Here is a 22173-nt window from a genome sequence, read left to right as displayed (position 1 = left end):
AACTACCTTAGGTAAGAACCCAGGTTTAGTACGCAGAACTACCTTGTCTGAATGAAAAATCAGATAAGGAGAATCACAATGTAAGGCAGATAACTCAGAGACTCTTCGAGCCGAGGAAATAGCCATCAAAAACAAAACCTTCCAGGAGAACAGCTTGATATCAATGGAATGAAGGGGTTCAAATGGAACGCCTTGAAGAACATTAAGAACTAAGTTTAAGCTCCACGGCGGAGCAACAGTCTTAAAAACAGGCTTAATCCTAGTTAAAGCCTGACAAAAAGCCTGAACGTCTGGAACTTCAGCCAGACGTTTGTGTAGAAAAATAGACAGAGCAGAAATCTGTCCCTTTAACGAACTAGCAGATAAGCCCTTTTCTAAACCCTCTTGTAGAAAGGACAATATCCTAGGAATCCTAACCTTACTCCATGAGTAACTCTTGGATTCGCACCAATATAAATATTTGCGCCATATCTTATGGTAAATTTTTCTGGTAACAGGCTTCCTAGCCTGTATTAAGGTATCAATAACCGACTCCGAGAAGCCACGCTTTGATAGAATCAAGCGTTCAATCTCCATGCAGTCAGCCTCAGAGAAATTAGATTTGGATGTTTGAAAGGACCCTGAATTAGAAGGTCCTGTCCCAGAGGCAGAGACCACGGTGGACAGGACGACATGTCCACTAGGTCTGCATACCAGGTCCTGCGTGGCCACGCAGGCGCTATCAGAATCACAGAAGCTCTCTCCTGTTTGATCTTGGCAATCAAACGAGGAAGCATCGGGAATGGTGGAAACACATAAGCCATGTTGAAGACCCAAGGGGCTGTCAGAGCATCTATCAGCACCGCTCCCGGGTCCCTGGACCTGGATCCGTAACAAGGAAGCTTGGCGTTCTGGCGAGACGCCATGAGATCCAGATCTGGTTTGCCCCAACGAAGAATCAGTTGAGCAAAGACCTCCGGATGAAGTTCCCACTCCCCCGGATGAAAAGTCTGGCGACTTAGAAAATCCGCCTCCCAGTTCTCTACGCCTGGGATGTAAATCGCTGACAGGTGGCAAGAGTGAGACTCTGCCCAGCGAATTATCTTTGAGACTTCCAACATCGCTAGGGAACTTCTGGTTCCCCCTTGATGGTTGATGTAAGCCACAGTCGTGATGTTGTCCGACTGAAATCTGATGAACCTCAGAGTTGCTAACTGAGGCCAAGCTAGGAGAGCATTGAATATTGCTCTTAATTCCAGAATATTTATTGGGAGGAGTTTCTCCTCCTGAGTCCATAATCCCTGAGCTTTCAGGGAGTTCCAGACTGCGCCCCAGCCTAGAAGGCTGGCGTCTGTTGTTACAATCGTCCAATCTGGCCTGCGAAAGGTCATCCCCTTGGACAGATGTGGCCGAGAGAGCCACCATAGAAGAGAATCTCTGGTCTCTTGATCCAGACTTAGTAGGGGGGACAAATCTGAGTAATCCCCGTTCCACTGACTTAGCATGCACAATTGCAGCAGTCTGAGATGCAGGCGCGCAAATGGTACTATGTCCATTGCCGCTACCATTAAGCCGATTACTTCCATGCACTGAGCTACTGACGGGTGTGGAATGGAATGAAGGACACGGCAAGCATTTAGAAGTTTTGATAACCTGGCCTCTGTCAGGTAAATTTTCATCTCTACAGAATCTATAAGAGTCAATAGAAAGGGAACTCTTGTAAGTGGTAATAGAGAACTCTTTTCCACGTTCACCTTCCACCCATGCGACCTCAGAAATGCCAGAACTATCTCTGTATGAGACTTGGCAGTTTGAAAACTTGACGCTTGTATCAGAATGTCGTCTAGGTACGGAGTCACCGCTATGCCTCGCGGTCTTAGTACCGCAAGAAGTGAGCCCAGACCTTTTGTAAAGATTCTTGGAGCCGTAGCTAATCCGAAGGGAAGAGCTACAAACTGGTAATGCCTGTCTAGGAAAGCAAATCTTAGGTACCGATAATGATCCTTGTGAATCGGTATGTGAAGGTAGGCATCCTTTAAATCCACTGTGGTCATGTACTGACCCTCTTGGATCATGGGAAGGATGGTTCGAATAGTTTCCATTTTGAATGATGGAACACTTAGAAATTTGTTTAGGATTTTTAAGTCCAAGATTGGTCTGAAGGTTCCCTCTTTCTTGGGAACCACAAATAGATTTGAACAGAATCCCTGCCCGTGTTCCGTCCGCGGAACTGGGTGGATCACCCCCATTAGTAAAAGGTCTTGTACACAGCGTAGAAACGCCTCTTTCTTTATTTGGTTTGCTGATAACCTTGAAAGATGAAATCTCCCTCGTGGAGGAGAAGTTTTGAAGTCTAGGAGATATCCCTGAGATATGATCTCCAACGCCCAGGGATCCTGGACATCTCTTGCCCAAGCCTGGGCGAAGAGAGAAAGTCTGCCCCCCACTAGATCCGTTTCCGGATAGGGGGCCCTCTCTTCATGCTGTCTTGGAGGCACAGCAGCAGGTTTCTTGGCCTGCTTGCCCCTGTTCCAGGACTGGTTAACTTTCCAGCCCTGCCTGTAACGAGCAACAGCTCCTTCCTGTTTTGGAGCGGAGGAAGTTGATGCTGCTCCTGCCTTGAAGTTACGAAAGGCACGAAAATTAGACTGTTTGGCCTTTGATTTGGCCCTGTCCTGAGGTAGAGCATGGCCCTTACCTCCCGTGATGTCAGCTATAATTTCTTTCAAGCCGGGCCCGAATAAGGTCTGCCCTTTGAAAGGAATATTAAGCAATTTAGATTTAGAAGTCACGTCAGCTGACCAGGATTTAAGCCATAGCGCTCTGCGCGCTTGGATGGCGAATCCGGAGTTCTTAGCCGTAAGTTTGGTTAAATGTACAACGGCATCAGAAACAAATGCGTTAGCTAGCTTAAGTGCTTTAAGCTTGTTCATAATTTCATCCAATGGAGCTGTGCGAATGGCCTCTTCCAGAGACTCAAACCAGAATGCCGCCGCAGCAGTGACAGGCGCAATGCATGCAAGGGGCTGTAAGATAAAACCTTGTTGAACAAACATTTTCTTAAGGTAACCCTCTAATTTCTTATCCATTGGATCTGAAAAGGCACAACTATCCTCCACCGGGATAGTGGTACGCTTAGCTAAAGTAGAAACTGCTCCCTCCACCTTAGGGACCGTCTGCCATAAGTCTCGTGTGGTGGCGTCTATAGGAAACATTTTCCTAAATATGGGAGGAGGGGAAAAGGGCACACCAGGTCTATCCCACTCCTTGCTAATAATCTCTGTAAGCCTTTTAGGTATAGGAAACACGTCAGTACACACCGGTACCGCATAGTATCTATCCAACCTACATAATTTTTCTGGAATTGCAACCGTGTTACAATCATTCAGAGCCGCTAATACCTCCCCTAGCAATATGCGGAGGTTCTCAAGCTTAAATTTAAAATTAGAAATCTCTGAATCCAGGCTCCCTGAATCAGATCCGTCACCCACAGAATGAAGCTCTCCGTATTCACGTTCTGCAAACTGTGACGCAGTATCTGACATGGCTCTCACCTCATCCGCGCGCTCTGTCCTTAACCCAGAGCTATCGCGCTTGCCTCTTAATTCTGGCAATTTAGATAATACTTCTGTCATAACAGTAGCCATGTCTTGCAAAGTGATTTGTAAGGGCCTCCCTGATGTACTTGGCGCCACAAAATCACGCACCTCCTGAGCGGGAGGCGAAGGTACTGACACGTGAGGAGAGTTAGTCGGCATAACTTCCCCCTCGTTGTCTGGTGATAATTTCTTTACATGTAAAGATTGACTTTTATTTAAAGTAGCATCAATGCAATTAGTACATAAATTTCTATTGGGCTCCACATTGGCCTTTAAACATAGTGAACAAAGAGATTCATCTGTGTCAGACATGTTTAAACAGACTAGCAATGAGACTAGCAAGCTTGGAAATACTTTTCTAAATAAATTTACAAGAAATATAAAAAACGCTACTGTGCCTTTAAGAAGCACAAAAAGCTGTCACAGTTGAAATAACAATGAACCAAAATAGTTATAGCAACCAATTTTTCACAGTAAATGTATTAAGTTAGCAAAGGATTGCACCCACCAGCAAATGGATGATTAACCCCTTAATACCCAAAAACGGATTAACAATTTAATAATTAACGTTTTTCTCACAGTCAAAACACACTCTCACAGGTCTGCTGTGACTGATTACCTCCTTCAAAATGAATTTTGAAGACCCCTGAGCTCTCTAGAGACGATCTGGATCATGGAGGATGAAGTAGACAGATTGTGACTGAATTTTTACTGCGCAAAAAAACGCTAAAATAGGCCCCTCCCACTCATATTACAACAGTGGGGAAGCTCAGAAAACTGTTTCTATGCAGAAAACAAAGATGGCCATGTGGTAAAAATCATGCCCCAATAAGTTTTATCACCAAGTACCTCACAAAAAACGATTAACATGCCAGTAAACGTTTTAAACATACATTTGAAAAGTTATGAATTGTTATTAATAAGCCTGCTACCAGTCGCTTTTACTGCAGTTAAGGCTCATACATTATTTCAGTATTAACAGTATTTTCAGAGTCAATTCCATTACTTAGAAAAATACATTCAGTGTACACACACTCATCAGCCTAATACCAGTCGCTATCACTGCATTTAAGGCTGAACTTACTTTACATTGGTATCAGCAGTATTTTCTCAGTCAATTCCATTCCTCAGAAAAATAATTACTGCACATACCTCATTTGCAGGGGGGCCCTGCATGCTATTCCCCTTCTATGAAGTTACCTCACTCCTCAGATGAGAACAGCCAGTGGATCTTAGTTACGTCTGCTAAGATCATAGAAAACGCAGGCAGATTCTTCTTCTAATGCTGCCTGAGAATAAACAGCACACTCCGGTGCCATTTAAAATAACAAACTTTTGATTGTAGAAATAAACTAAGTTAAAAAACACCACAGACCTCTCACAGCGACCTATCTAGTTAGGCTGCAAGAGAATGACTGAATATGACATGTGAGGGGAGGAGCTATATAGCAGCTCTGCTGGGTGATCCTCTTGCAGCTTCCTGTTAGGAAGAGATATATTCCATAAGTAATGGATGACCCGTGGACTGACTACACTTAACAAGAGAAAAGCTAATTGCCCTTTTCGGAAGTTATAGTCCAATAATCTATTATCAAGAACTCCAATAATGCATTGATAAAACAGTTGGTATTTACAATAATTATTGGAGGAGCCAGAGATACCCTATGAACCCTGCGCCACCCTCAAGGATCAAAATTCATTTCTCACTACATGTTAAGTCAGTGCTTGACAAATCTGTTTAAAAATTAGGAGCCAGACAGTTGGGTTTGTAAATAGATATATGGAGAATAACCCAAAAAGCTAGGGGTAAAATTCTAAGAACCAGTGGCTCCCAGGCTCCTGGGTTTGTTGAGCCTTGCGTTAAGTAGAAGGATTAAATTGTATTTTGTAACATATTTTCCCCTTATACAGTAAATTACAATGTTCAGGCGTAGAACAGGGCTTGACAAGTCCAACCAGTCAAGAAATCAAAGCTCCTAGAATATTATCCTGGCTCCACATTAAATTATTCTACATCAGGATTCGACAACTGGTTTAAACACAAATGTCTGATGCCGAGACCACTCAGCAGTACTAATGGAAGGTGAAATGTTATTCTTTATCTAGCATTGCTCTATAAATAGTTAATTTCAGGGTAATTGCAATATGCACCACTGGTCTTGAGTGCCTCTGGGAGTAAGAAATGACAGGAACAGCACGAAAAATAATGAATGTACATTGTGAAATGTTTTTAAACTAAACATGTAATAAGGGATTTAAATTAGTGTTTAATGCCCTTTAATATGCATCACTTTCGAGTCCCACAGTGATGACCAATGCGGATAGTAGAGATAAAAAGATGAGGGTCTTCCTCAAGATGTGGAAGAGATGCAGTGTTTTATTAAGGACTAATTAATAAAAAAAATGCAATGTAGCCAAAGAGCTGATAAGTAACTGAGATTAATATATGTATATAAATGTGTGTTTGTATATAGTAAACATGTACATAGTGGCGGGTTATCCAATAAGTACATTACATATTACCGATTCGTATGTTCCTCAAAGCCCTGCAGTTGTTCACTCTGGAAAGTGCATCAGTATTATTTAATTCTGCTTGCAGGTCTCAGTTATTGGTTAGACCTCTACTGAACTCTGGAGGAGGTCAGACTAAAGCCTAACATGACACTTAATTATTGATATGCTGCCTCAATAAAGCTTTAAAACATATAACCGATTAGTCTGCTTATCTCCATCATGTCAAACTCCATTTGTGACATTTATACATGGAATCTGTTTGGTTAAGTAATGGAGCAGTTAAAGAACATGAACATAGTGTGCTGCAGATATTTGGATGTGGGGAGCACAATTAAAAGCTGTGGATGGCCTAATTCTGGTCCCCTGGCATTAGTTAGGACAAGGATGACGCACAAATATTATCATCAAATAAATAAATATTGCTGTTATCCAATTTGTAAACAAATACTATCAATGAGCAGCCAGAGTCTGTAAAACTTGGGGACTATTACATTTTACCTATGTTGTGTATATACCACAGCTTTTGAAATCAAATCTAAACTTCTCACTAGGCCTTGGCATGTACAGTCATCATTTGCCACCTACCGGTATGTGCACAAGCCGCTGTTCATACTTCCTTGCTGATCAGCAATAAGAGTGCCAATAAAGCCAACCAGCTCAATCACTGCTAATGCTTTCATGAATTAACACTTCATAGACAAGGAGGGATTATGCATAAAAGCATTAAAATATTATAAACAGATTAGGCAATCATGAAGAAAATAAAACAAACATGTTCGAACTTATTACTGATAGGAAGAAATTGACTAGTCTTTAAAAGTGGGAAACAACTATTTCCACAATATATCCAAAAATAAAAAAGGTATATGAAAATAAATGCCCCCGTGATTTTGTTTTAATGCCAAGAACATATTTACCTTATTTAAAAGTCCAGGGCTCTTCTTCTGCAAATGCACACAGCATTGCTGAATAGGGCAAGCATTCTCTTTTGCCCTCTGAAAGATAGTTCAAGTGTATTGCTCAGCTATTGGCTGTAACCTGGCTGCAGTCACAAAACCGGAAAACCCGGATCCCAAACCTAAGAAGCAAATCGTACAGTAGTGGATGCTCTGCCACCAAAGCTTTTCCAAAGAGAGAAACAAAGGACTTTTGAAAAGTTATATACACTCCTTTACTTTAAAGCAGTGGTTTTAAAAGTGTGAGGCGGGCCCCCCCCCAGGGAGGCGCAAGAGCATGTAAGGGGAGGCGCAGGAGCTGTGACACTTTGCACTATACTATGGAAACCACAGCTGACTTTGTCAAAACATAGAACTTTTTTAAGAGCTGACAATGCAATGTCATGGTGGAATAAGGCAAAGGCCGGAGTGTAGGTTGAAGAAAGGCACTAAGGTTACAGCTATTCAGAGACTGCATTGCATTTGTTGTCTTGATCAGTAACTTGTGTGTAAAACAGGAGTAACAGTGCAAATTGAAATGTGAGTGAAGCACTCTTCTGGTTGAGTTGAATCAGCTCTTGAGCACTGTGTGTGAATCCTGGGTCAGAGGTAAATTACCCAAATTAAAAATAAAACTTTTTTTTATTCTCTTTAAAGAAAATTTTAACATCTATTAGGGGGGGGGGCTGCCTTGTAAATTAACGAGGATAGGTTCACTGCCCAAACAACTTTCCAATTTATTTATATTATATTGAATTTGCTTTGTACTCTTTGTATCCTTTGTTGAAAAGCATGCCTAGATAGGCTCAGGAGCAGCAATGCGCTACTGGAAGATTGGTGTCTGCACATATATGCCTCTTGTCAGTGGCTCACCATATGTATTTGGCTAGCTCCCTGAAGTTCATTCATGTTCCTACAACAAAGGATAACAAGACAATGAAACAAAATGAGATAAAAGAAGCAATTAGAAAGTTGTTTTAAAATTGCATGCTTTATCAAGAAAGAAAAATATGTGGGTTTCATGTCCCTTTAAAACCACTGTCACTGGGGGGGCGTGTCCGACCACTGACCAAGATGGCTGCTTGTTAAACCACGTCTGACTATGGGAGCTGAAAAAACTGCCGTTTGTCTCTCCTAAAGCTTCCAGACCTTATCCCTTTCAAGAAAACTGTGACAAGCAGATTCATGTGACTTTGATACACCTATAAGAATAAGCAGCTAAGATTAGAGAAGGTACGCAGCAGAGGACATGGAGCATCCCATACCTCTCTTTACCCCCCCCCCCGCCCCCAATCACTCTGATAACTCAGTATATCCAGCCAGTTGTGCTGAAGCACGACCACATACCAGAACCCATTATGGAGGAACAGTTATGCTATAGAATTAAAGAACTAGTATGTGCTCATTTCTCTTGTGTAGAGGAGGAAGTGACAAAAGTATTACACCTCTATAAGTTATAGATTCCTACTGAAGGAGAGACTGGCCGGAGGCAAGCATACCATCTGAGATCCAAACAGGTCCCTATATACCAGAAAGCAACTATAACGGAGGTGACTACCCCAAAAGAACCGGAGAAAACGCTTAATAACCAGGAGTTTGATACCATAGTCCTGCATATGACACAACCGCAACAGGGGACATTTGGAGAGCAACATGGAATAAAGCACATATAATACAGCAAGATGCCAACCCAGATGAAAAGCGGTCAAGTGTTAAACATCTCCTATAACGCTTAACGGACTGATGCGCACCACAATATGGAGAAGCCTTTGACCCTGTCCCCCCTAATGGATGAAGCGGCACCGGAGCCCGCCACGAGGCAGCCGATCGTGGGGGGAAAAGCAGATCACTCAATACAAGGTCCTAGGAGGGGGGATAGCCTGAGAACGACACATCGCCCACAGAATCTGATGACAAAGTGGAAACAGCGCTGGAAGTCGAGTGGGATCATGGAGGCTGAATCGGATATGTTCCGCTGCAATAACTTACCAACAGAGACTGCTTCTGGATGGTTGCGCCATGTTGCCCCCTATCTCTGTCTCAGTCCAGAGACATATTACCGCCTCAATGCTTACAACATGGTGGTGTCGGTTGAAACTTTAAAGTAAGCGGGCAGATAGTGGGGGACTCTAATGTATATATAGGAATCTTCTCTTATTGCCTTAACGCTATGCTCATAACCTCCGATTTTACGGACTGCAATGTTATGAGAGGTTTAGGCCTTAGACAAACTTTGTTTTATTTGCCTGTTATTTTTGAATTGACTATTGCATATACCCACTACACAAATTTGAGTTAAATGAGCGATATGAGGCAATTCCTTTATATTATTTAGGCAACATTATTAAGCCTGCAGAAATATAATGCATAGTGTAAAAGTGCATGTTGAGGGCGCGATTATTATTTGTACATGGTCTTTAAAATGGTAGCAAGGAAATGGTTGGGAAACTGATCTCCTAGTAGTGCACTACCTTTTGAGAAGGGGTTAACTTGTTTTAGCATAAAAACAACTTCTATTTTTAATTACAGAGTATTGTAGTATGGTTTTCTCAACTGTCTTATTTTTTTTACATATTGTAACTAGCTCTGGGTCATCAAGAATAATTCTAGTATGCTTGCTTAGTCCTTATAATAGCCTTATATAATTACATATACACTATTAAGGTATTCTATTTTTCAAACTCTGTTTCTAACACACAACAATTTTGACTCCCCATAGATTGTAATTAGGTACCCCTCTTGACTTAAGCTATTGTTGCTTGTTTTTACGTAGTTCACATATAGGAGATGATTTACAGCAGGGTTGACAAGCTATAACGCTATACATACAGTGGGGCAAAAAAGTATTTAGTCAGCCACCAATTGTGCAAGTTCTCCCACTTAAGAAGATGAGAGAGGCCTGTAATTTTCATCATAGGTATACCTCAACTATGAAAGACAAAATGTGGAAACAAATCCAGACAATCACATTGTCTGATTTGGAAAGAATTTATTTGAAAATTATGGTGGAAAATAAGTATTTGGTCAATATCAAAAGTTCATCTCAATATTTTGTTATATATCCTTTGTTGGCAATGACAGAGGTCAAACGTTTCCTGTAAGTCTTCACAAGGTTGTCACACACTGTTGATGGTATGTTGGCCCATTCCTGCACGCAGATCTCCTCTAGAGCAGTGATGTTTTGGGGCCGTCGCTGGGCAACACGGACTTTCAACTCCCTCCAAAGGTTTTCTATGGGGTTGATATCTGGAGACTGGCTAGGCCACTCCAGGACCTTGAAATGCTTCTTACGAAGCCACTTCGTTGCCCGGGTGGTGTGTTTGGGATCATTGTCATGCTGAAAGACCCAGACATGTTTCATCTACAATGCCCTTGCTAATGGAAGGTTTACACTTAAACTCTCACAATACATGGCCCCATTCATTCTTTCATGTACACGGATCAGTCGTCCTGTTCCCTTTGCAGAGAAACAGCCCCAAAGCATGATGTTGCCACCCCCATGCTTCACAGTAGGTATGGTTGTATTTGGTTGCAACTCAGCATTCTCTCTCCTCCAAACACGACAAGTTGTGTTTCTACTAAACAGTTCTACTTTGGTTTCATCTGACCATATGACATTCTCCCAATCTTCTGGATCATCCAAATGCTCTCTAGCATACTTCAGACAGGCCCGGACATGTACTGGCTTAAGCAGGGGGACACGTCTGGCACTGCAGGATCTGAGTCCCTGGCGGCGTAGTGCGTTACTGATGGTAGCCTTTGTTACGTTGGTCCCAGCTCTCTGCAGGTCATTCACTAGGTCCCCCCGTGTTGTTCTGGGATGTTTGCTCACCGTTCTTGTGATCATTTTGACCCCACGGGGTGAGATCTTGCGTGGAGCCCCAGATCGAGGGAGATTATCAGTGGTCTTGTATGTCTTCCATTTTTTAATTAATGCTCCCACAGTTGATTTCTTCACACCAAGCTGCAGATTCAGTCTTCCCAGTCTGGTGCAGGTCTACAATTTTGTTTCTGGTGTCCTTTGAAAGCTCTTTGGTCTTCACCATAGTAGAGTTTGGAGTGTGACTGTTTGAGGTTGTGGACAGGTGTCTTTTATACTGATAAGTTCAAACAGGTGCCATTAATACAGGTAATGAGTGGAGGACAGATGAGCCTCTTAAAGAAGAAGATACAGGTCTGTGAGAGCCAGAAATCTTGCTTGTTTGTAGGTGACCAAATACTTATTTTCCACCATAATATGCAAATAAATTCTTTCTAAATCAGACAGACAATGTGATTGTCTGGATTTGTTTCCACATTTTGTCTCTCATAGTTGAGGTATACCTATGATGAAAATTACAGGCCTCTCATCTTCTTAAGTGGGAGAACTTGCACAATTGGTGGCTGACTAAATACTTTTTTGCCCCACTGTAAGCATAGATTTTTAGTTCCTCTAACTTTGGCGGAGATATAACACCATAGAGGCTGCGTAACTAATCCCAATTGAGCCTGAAACCCTTATCATGATATTATAGAAGACCTTCTCATATGGTGCTATACTTTATAAAAGGATGTCGAACTATATTCCCAGGAAGCTATTTTTTCCAACTACAAACGCCTTAATATTAGTATAATTTGCAAGTAGTGGGTATCACCTCTAGCAGCTGTTTATGCCCATATTTTCCATTTAGATTTTTATACTTAATTACCATAGGCCAGTTAGAACCTGTCTACCAGGTGTATTCCCCTTCTATACTTATGTCCTCCACATAGTATGTTAAGTTCTACATGAGAAATAATGTGAAGCAGCATCATTTTTACCTTAAAATAGTGCTAAGGGTCTAAAGATGGCCCCATATATTTTATTCTGTTCCTATTACATTTCCCCTAACACGTTCCCCTATTTGTAGAAGTTATAGCTTAAAGTGAAGGTAAACTTTGATGAATGAAAGCCCGTTTTTTTTAATACTATTGAAAACAGGGGCACTTTCATTCATCAAAGTTTAGAAGGCAGCCGTTTTGATTAAAAACGTACCTTTGTTTTTTCACACCTGGAGATCCTCTCTTCACACGTCATCAATGACTAATCCAGCTTCCTCTAATCACTGCATGGCCTCAGGCAATGACTACCCTGGGGGAGAAAGCCATGACTGGAGAAAGATGGATTAGTCATTGATGACGTGTGAAGAGAGGATCTCCGGGTGGGGGAAGCTCCTCTGGCTGTGCAAAGAAGAGAAGTTTTTAATCAAAATGGCTGCTTTGTAAACTTTGATGAATGAAAGTGCCCCTGTTCTTAATAGAATTTTTAAAAAAAACGGGCAATCATTAATCAAAGTTTACCTTCACTTTAAAGGGACAGTCAAGTCCAAAAAAACTTTCATGTTTCAAATAGGGCATGTAATTTTAAACAACTTTCCAATTTAATTTTATCACCAATTTTGCTTTGTTCTCTTGGTATTCTTAGTTGAAAGCTAAACCTAGGAGGTTCATATGCTAATTTCTTAGACATTGAAGGCCGCCTCTAATCTAAATGCATTTTGATAGCTTTTCACCACTAGAGGGCATTAGATCACGCGTTTCATATAGATAACATTGAGCTCATGCACGTGAATTTACCATGGAGACAGCTCTGATTGGCTAAAATGCAAGTCTGTCAAAAGCAAAACAGAATGAGAAGCAGTCTACCAGGAACGAACAGCAGCATCAATAGCTTGTTCTATGGCCTGGTTACCACCTGGTAGTAGCTTCTTTCTGCACAATTGTGCTTTTCACAGAGGAAAACTTTCCTGTAGTATATCAGTCTGATCCCACCAACATGGTCAGTCCAGCCCCAAAATACCAGGCAATTCTCCTCTGAACAAGGAACATGACAACCCCAGACGATCGTTTCGGCCTCCTCTGGGCCTCGTCAGTGAGGTGCAGCCATATCCCTCTAAGCACATTGGGCAAGGAGTCCACGTCTGGTTTCCCCCATCACCCTTAGGGAGACTATCCCCAGGGTCATATTTACATATGCAAAACAGAATGAGTAGAGGAGAATTGCCTGGTATTTCGGGGCTGGACTGACCATGTCAGCGGGATCAGACTGATATACTACAGGAAAGTTTTCCTCTGTGTAATGCACAATTGGGCAGAAAGAAGCTACTACCAGGTGGCCACCGGGCCATAGAACAAGCTACTGATGCTGCTGTTCGTTCCTGGCAGACTGCTTCTCATTCTGTTTTGCATATGTAAATATGACCCTGGAGATAGTCTCCCTAAGGGTGATGGGGGAAACCAGACGTGGACTCCTTGCCCAATGTGCTTAGAGGGATATGGCTGCACCTCACTGACGAGGCCCAAAGGAGGCCGAAACGATCGTCTGGGGTTGTCATGTTCCTTGTTCAGAGGAGAATTGCCTGGTATTTCGGGGCTGGACTGACCATGTCGGCGGGATCAGACTGATATACTACAGGAAAGTTTTCCTCTGTGAATGGCACAATTGGGCAGAAAGAAGCTACTACCAGGTGGCAACCGGGCCATAGAACAAGCTATTGATGCTGCTGTTCGTTCCTGGCAGACTGCTTCTCATTCTGTTTTGCATAAGTCTGTCAAAAGAACTGAAATAAGGGGGCAGTCTTCTGAGGCTTAGATACAAGGTAATTACAGAGGTAAAATGTGTATAATTATAACTGTGTTGGTTATGCAAAACTGGGGACTTGGTAATTAAGGGATTATCTATCTTTTAAAACAACAATTCTGGTGTTGACTGTCCCTTTAAGGCTCAAGAGTGGCAATTGTTTTTGTTTAAGGGGAAAATATACTTATATGTACATTTATTGAAAAAAGGGGTCCACTAGATTATATCATATTGATAAAAGAAAAAAAAAAGCAGGTTTCTCATTTGAGACCCAAGAGTGGTCTTCTTACTTACTCTACCTCCTACAGGTCTATATTTTATATGCTGCTAGGGGGCCTGAGAGTTGTCCCAAGTTTTAATTAGGAGGTACATATTTCATTTGGGCAAGGACTATTTCTATTTGCATTCTTACAAAATGCTATATAGACATGTACTGTACTTTTCTTTTTATATTGTTTATATGTTTTGAAACAAACTTTCTGTGTATGTTTTCTTCTTCAAAGTCATAGCTTATATGTATGCCCTGATTCAAACCTCAATACAAATAAAAAAACAAAACAAAAAAAAAACCACTAGTCTTATACATATAGGGACTTTCATATCTAAAGTATTTTTTGCATTGTAGTATCTGCAAGAGGGTGTTTGTATATTTATTACAGCTTTTTGGAAAAATTAAACTTCTGAAATCAAAAACAAAAAACTAAACGCATGCTGGTGAAAGTGCATTATTATCTACCAATAAAGTTAAGGACTTTCCCACCTGGGTGCTAAGGTTTTCTTAAAGGGTTTTTTATTTAATATTTTTAAAAAAATTTTTTTTATTTATTTCAGATCCAAGACTTACACCGTTAGAAAGGTTAGGCGATTACCTTTCCAACTGTGGGTCTTGGGGGTCTGTAGCTGCTTAGATGCCTGAGATACAGGCTTCTAAGCAGCATGCCCCCTGCTCCTATATTTAACATTGTTAATGTTAAATAAAGTTGCGCGGTGACGTCATCACGTTTATTGCGCGTGATGTCACCACGCAAAACGGAAGCCCCGGCGATGCCTTTCATTATGCAGCACCAATCGCCGGGGTAGGAGCGGGTGGGAGACCACAGATCTCCCTCAAGTTGGGAGAGTGCTAGTGATGGCTCTGAGCCGTCATTAGCACCAGAGTGGGAAACTCTGTGACGGCTCAGAGCCGTCATTAGCACTCAAGGGGTTAAACAGCATTCCAATTTACTTGCATTATCTATTTTGCTTCAGTCTTTAGATATCCTTTGTTGAAGAAATAACAATGCACATGTGTGAGCCAATCACGAGGCATCTATGCGCAGCACCCAATCAGCAGCTACTGCGCCTATCTAGATTTGTTTTTCAGCAAAGAATATTAAGAGAATGAAGCAAATTATATAATAGAAGAAAATTAGAAAGTTGTTTAAAATTGCATGCTCTATCTGAATCATGCAAGAAAAAGATTTGGTTTTATGTCCCTTTAACATTCGGTAAGGAGCCAGCTTTATCGTAAACATGTTAAAATACATTTAGCATGGGGGGGGGGAAGATAATGATGCTCTTAAATATAAATAATAGAAATGCTAATGTGGTTTTTAACATCACTGATTATTAGGCGGAAACAAGCAGAACATAAGAGACTGTAAACACTGACATTTTTAAATAAAATGTTTAGTTATGTGCAGTAACTTTGCAATATACTTGTATTTATTTTCTAAAAACTGTGGATTTTCTAATTCCCTGAGCTAGAAATGCACCCTTGATGGTTTATCCAGGCTAACCTTACAACATAGATTTTCCTAACTTGCTTTAAAAGATAACAGATACAAAACAATGCATTTTATGCTAAAATTAGGTCTTTGGTTAGCCTTGTTGTCTGCCGACTCAAGCCCAAATTGGCTCCTCCAAATAAGGAAAGTGGAGAGTGGCTGTTGAAAAACAATTGCAGCAAACAAGATGCTTGTTTTAAAAATGTTTGCACTTGGCTGATAAGTTATTATTCTATAGCAAGACAACAAAAACGTAAATTTCAAGATGTTTAGCATCCCTTTAATTTATTTAAGGAATAATGAAAGAAAGATATCGTTTTTATTATTAATTTGTAGTCTACTCCCAATTCCCCCTGTATTTGTTTGTTAAATTTTGTCTGGTGTCTCATATTGTACTGTCCTTTTATCTTTGTTACCCATGGACAGCGCTGCGGAATCTGTTGGTGCTTTATAAATAAAGAATAATAATATTATTATTATTTGTAGTCTACTCCGCCTGTTTGTTTTACTATTGCTCACATCCATTCTGGAATAAGAGCACTGCTGCAACAAATGTAAAGGCTCTGGTTTCATGAGGCAAGGTCACACACCCTTCTAATGGCTCTTGCAATTCTTTGTTATAGATGGTGCAGAGGAACAATACATTTTTTTATTTTTTATTTTTTTTTTAAACATGGTGGGCACAAGACTGCTCTCTGATATGATTAAAAAAGGAGACTACCAGATCAAAGTGGATATTACAGGCCCGATTTTTCTCATAAATGCATACATTATAATATTGCTTTTGATTAAAAATTGTACCATGCATTAGGAGTCTCTGCTATGATTCACAATTTAAATCACTAGTCATTAAAACGCAATTTAAATCGTGGTTTCCTACATAAAGGTCTCATTTTTAGGAGAATAAAACTTTTCATATTGTTTTTTCCAGTTATATCAAAAAATGAAATGAATATACCATTAGAAATATGTAGATAATTATGAAATGAGAGATTAACTATCTCCAGTTTAATAGGTTAATCATTCGTATTTGATTAACGTCTCAGCTGTACTTTATTGGAAGGAGAAAATAAACATTACCTTTATAACAACAATTTAAATAGTTTACTTAACAAAAACATTAAAGGTTTCACTTTCACTTTTAATGCTTGCCCCTCCCTCCTCACACTTAGGTACTTGTGCAGATCTATTCCACTCCAAACTATCTTCTATTCATTGGAGGTGCAGATCTATTGCACTCCAAACAATGTTCTATGCATTGAGCTTCTTGAAACTTAGTAAGGGGTTAATTATGTGTACGTAGAATTGCAGGGGAATAATGGGATTATAAAGGACAGATACTGATATAAAAATCCTGTAGAAAACATTTTTAAAAGCGTACTTTGAAGCTCACAATTTAGCACTGTTGATGAGGTTAGGATGGGACTGGGGTTGCCACTTCGGCCATGTTTTACTGGACACTTATGAGTTACACATGCTTCTGGGTATGCAGGGAGGAACATAAAAATAGTGCTGTCCAGGGTCACTATTCGTGTGCTGTTTAGGTGCGCAATGCATGTTGCCCTCTGCACGCGCTGCAGCATATGTTACTCATAAGTGCCGAAGAAAACATGGCTGTGGTAGCAACCCTAGCTGGGACACCCACTGAAATGGGATGAGAAAACAGGAAGAGCAAAGACCCCCCCCCCCACCCCCGCATATGAAAAGTCCCATTGTACAAACAGGAGCAAGCATGAGTCAGTAGACATCAGTATACATCTGAAACTTTTGGTGCTTGGCTAGAAACCATGTCCCTTTAAGTAGATCCTTGCCTTTCCTTCAATTAGTCAAACCTACATTATGAGACTACCTGCTGATTTAAAGCGGTCATTCATTATTTATTGCAGATAGAATTGTATATACAAACCACTACATAAATCATTATTATGCTTAATTTATATAATTGCAAACATTATACAAGGATAGAATATACAGCATGAGAACAAAACTACACTTAACGTATTGTAACAGAATGATACAAGTGCTCTCTTCCTTGGGCAATTTACAAGCAGAATAGTTAGTTGGTGTGATAAAAACAAAAAAGGAGTGAATACCTTGGTTTGGTCATAAGGAGGATGGACTGAAGATCAAAATGGAGCTGAGAGATAGGCTTAGATGGATGCCTCTGTGAGTAAGTGGATTTTTAGAATCAATTTAAACATATGGAGATTAGGAAGTTGTGAGAAGTTCCACAGAGAGTAAGCAGCACAAAAAAAGGGATTTCAGGCAAGAGTGATTGCGCAAGAGGAAAGCAGGAACTAGTGAAATGGACTTACAGGGTAAGTTGGTGGGTATTTAGTAACTAAAGTCTAGCAGAGGCAATTAAGGTGTATCTGTGAGACCCGCCTTCATTGAGTTGCATTATCTACTAAAGCAGAACTGCAGCACAGAGCTATGCAAAGTCTCAATCAGACCAGCAGTTTAGTATCTGATTGGCTCTACCACTCAGCAAAAAAAAGAAAGAAAAAAAAAAGTTTGAAGTTATTTATTTTTGCAGGGAACTACTAATTAATATGCACTTTAAAGTGATTGTAAACTTTAAAGCCCAGTATCAAAAAATTATTTTGAACACGGGCACTTTAAAGCGACAGTTTACTCAAATATGTAATATATTTTAAATGAAAGTACTGCAATAATGAAATATATTGGTGCTGATCAAGCTATATACATTCTTTTTGTTTGTTTTAAATATTTTTTTAGCAAAGTCAGTTTTGGCATTGTCTTACCTATACCCCTTAGTATATTTTTTGGCCGTGCAGCTACTTCGTTCTCACTCCTTGCCACACATAGTGCATGCACAGCCCCATAGTGGTGACATCATCACAAGAGGAAACATGGACCTGAGCCGCAAGTAAGCGCTTCCGTTTAAGCAGGGAGCAGCATTTTATATCAAATTGCTAGTGTGGAGCTTTGCGGACACTTGTTTATTGGGGCTGTCGTCATCCTGGGTGGGTTTTCTGTGTACGGGTGATCGGATCAATCAACAGTTTTTTTCTTATAGTGCATGCACGGCTGTTGATCGATCTGATCACTTGCCCGTGGGGGCCACAGTTGTGGGAGACAGTTGTCTGCATGGCACAACATGACTCGTGAGATATAACGGATACCAGGCAATTTACAGTGGTATCCAATTGTTGTGCACTGATGTAGCAGCATCTCTATGCAAAGAGCCTATAGAATGTGAAGCATAGTCTGCTGCTGACATTGCCGGTCACTGTTATAAGGAGCTACTTCACATGGACACACAGTTTGTTTGTTTTCTGCCAGTAATCTAATAGAGGTTTGTGAATAGCACATTTTAATAAATATTACTGCAAACAGTGTTGTATACAATATTCTACTTGAGTCCACTCGCATTTCATTAGTTTAGTCATTTACTATTAGTATATTGATCCATGATTTCTGTGTATACTGGTCTTTTAATTCATTTAAGTTTATAAATGCGCTTAATTTAAAAAAAAAATTAACAAACTAACCATTGCATTACGGTAAACATAATGCAGACCCTTTGCCCACATTTCCTGCTTTCTTTAGCATATGCATGATGAATTTGGCTTCCTCCAATCATTGCGTGCCCCCTTTGGCGTCCAGCTCGTGGGGCATGCAACGATTGGAGGAAGCTAGATTCGTCATTCATATGCTAAAGAAAGCAGGAGATGCGGGCGGAGGATTGGCATCTTACTTTAATGAATTAAAGTGCCCCTGTGTTTAAGATTATTTTTGATACTGAGCTTTAATTCCTTAAAGTTTACAAATACTTTAACATAAATATTGTTTACTGTCCCTTATTCATAAAGTTGTAATGACATATGCATATAATATACATGCAGATCCATGTACTCAAACCAATTATTGTTCAATTGTAATTTTTAAAATTGTGAAGGCCTGTTACATGGTTTGACAAAACTAAAATTGGATATTTTTCTTCTACAGCAATTATGTCACAAATAGCTACAATGTCTAACTAAAATAGAGAAGGAAAGATCTATTAGCAGGATTTGCCTCAAACATGTTTATTTGTACAGATTTATTCTGGTAACTTCTGATAAATGGTTACATAAGGTTGTAAAACCATCTCAACAACTATCAGAATATAAACAGAGGAAACATGACAAAAGTCAACCTAGCATGAAGTGTTAAAAAAATACTATGTAACCAGATGGCAGTACAAAAAGCTACTGATTAGATGCAAATTTAAATGTGCAAGTAAAGTATAATATTACCGACCAACAAAAACAGCAAATTGTCTCCTGTACATATTCAATTTCATGCAACATTCATTATGTAGCTATATAAGCTATATTGGGAGAGGTCCCTGAAAGCAGCATGAAAATAGAATACAGACAGGCAAGGAAAAAAAGTCTAATTGGCCAGTAAATGTGACCTTGAAAAAGTAACCCAATCTTTCTATAAAATCTTTTAAATTGTATGTATAGATTGTCACATTGTGTATCGTATAAAATCTTATATGTTTGTCAGCCTTAACTTTATTATATTTAATTTCCAAATTTACATTTTATTCAAATACACATTGCTTTCTTTACTGACACACAAATCTCCTTTGAGATAAAACTAGCTTAATAATTAACAACGGATGTTTTATGATTTATTTTTTTATGATATCACATTGGTGATGTCATGGCTATGCCTGTAAATGTGCATTTTATTCAACATAAAAGGGTTAGGTTTTCTCCCACTTGCACCCAGTTCTAACTAACACATCCCATTTGCATCTTAAAAGGGACAGTCAAGTCCAAAAAAAACCTTTCATGATTCAGATAGGGCATGTAATTTTAAACAACTTTCCAATTTACTTTTATCACCAATTTTGCTTTGTTCTCTTGTATTCTTAGTTGAAAGCTAAACCTAGGAGGTTCATATGCTAATTTCTTAGACCTTGAAGGCCGCCTCTAATCTAAATGCATTTTGATAGTTTTTCACCACTAGAGGGCATTAGTTCATGTGTTTCATATAGATAACATTGAGCTCATGCACATGAATTTACCATGGAGTCAGTTCTGAATGGCTAAAATGCAAGTCTGTCAAAAGAACTGAAATAAGGGGGCATTCTGCTGAGGCTTAGATACAAGGTAATTACAGAGGTAAAACGTGTATAATAACGCTGTTGGTTATGCAAAACTGGTGAATTGGTAAGGGACTATCCCTATAATTTCTAACCCTAAACACATAACTTATAGCAATTTTATCATTAAAATACTAAAATAGAATCATGTATAGCGTCATCTATCTTAGTGGCTCCTTTAGCTGTCTATGAGGAAATAAAATCAAACAGATCTATACATAACTGTGAAAGTTCTAAATCTTTGTGTTGCTTTATAGATCAGTCTTTTTTACCCTAAGAACAGCTATTCTATCCCAAACAGAGGCTGTATTGAATAATGCTAAGCTTTAGGAATGCATTTATATATGTCAAATCATTGATTTCAAACTCTTGAAACCTTACATTTTCAGTATTCTCCTACACCAGATCACGGTAGTCCAAACTAGCATCTATAAATCACATAATTACATATTTGTGCTTAGCTTTAAATCCCTTTAACTGTAATGAGATATAATTCTGTCAATACAACAAGCAGTGATTTCTGTGATGGTTTATCTCAAAAATAGCAAAGTATGCGAGCACATTTAATATTTTGTCTATAATACTTAATTAAAAATACATAAAAAAAGTTAACTGTGCACCAAAATATTTCGGGAACAGAAATCAAGATGATCTCATTTGACAGAGGACAGAAACATAGCATATAACAACCTGAGCAGATGCCTTGCATTACAAGAGAAAAAGATGATTAAGCCTGCCCATCATTAAGCATGAAAGCGAGACTGCACCTGCTTCCCTGAGCCATATGACAGACCAGTACAAAGGCCTACACTGCTTACAAAATATGGGCAAGGATCCTTGGACAAAGGCTCATCTGGCCATAGTATCTTAATGACCTGTACATAAACAAAGTCCAGTAGGATATGATGTAATTATAGAATTACATTTTGGCTAGATGCCACTGAAATAAAATAAAATGGGTGGCTTTATATGTTAGTTTTAACAAGAAAGAAATTCCCAGAACCCAGATTCAGGGACCAAATACAAGATGACAAATGTGTAAAAACAGAACAGAAAAAAAAACAAAAAAAAAAAACGTATTGGTCATATATAGTTTACTGCCAATAATATAAATGCACCTCTACCCAGACTAATAATAAATGGATCTAACAGGGGCTGACAGCATCAGAGAGGCAGATAATTACTTTTTTGTTTTTAGAATTATTCTACATGTGTCCACAGAAAAGCTTTTTTTTTTTTTATGTCAATCTGGCTCCTATGTTTTCTGGCTTATATACATCTATCAAGCCCTTGTTTTTTTAAATCAAGAATATCATTATAATAGATACAAACTTATTTATTTCTATTATATAAATATAGATGCACAGTGATAAAAAAAATGATAAAGCATATTATTAGTAGTAGTATTTTGCATAATAAGATTGCTCAGAATATAAATAGGCCTTGAATACAGTAATGCTACATTACATTGACTATCAAAATGTTAACTGCCAAGGCCTCCTTAAAAGGCATTACAATCTGGCTGCTCAAGCATCACAATTATTAAGGAAAGTATTTTAAAGATGTTAACACACACACATATATATATATATATATATATATATATATATATATATCATACATTATGTTCATTGGCTTGCAATTTTTAAATTAATTACAG

The 22173-nt window shown here is 39.3% G+C and overlaps 1 protein-coding gene across 1 annotated transcript in view; it reads right to left on the bottom strand.

The window, feature by feature from the left end:
* HECTD4 (HECT domain E3 ubiquitin protein ligase 4) overlaps positions 1–22173 on the bottom strand; it is a 666929-nt gene that overhangs the window by 643986 nt on the left and 770 nt on the right. The window lies entirely within an intron of this gene.

Source organism: Bombina bombina, chromosome 2 (assembly GCF_027579735.1).
Source record: "Bombina bombina isolate aBomBom1 chromosome 2, aBomBom1.pri, whole genome shotgun sequence".
In the NCBI taxonomy this organism is placed as follows: domain Eukaryota; kingdom Metazoa; phylum Chordata; class Amphibia; order Anura; family Bombinatoridae; genus Bombina; species Bombina bombina.
This window is presented reverse-complemented; position numbering and strand designations above follow the sequence as displayed.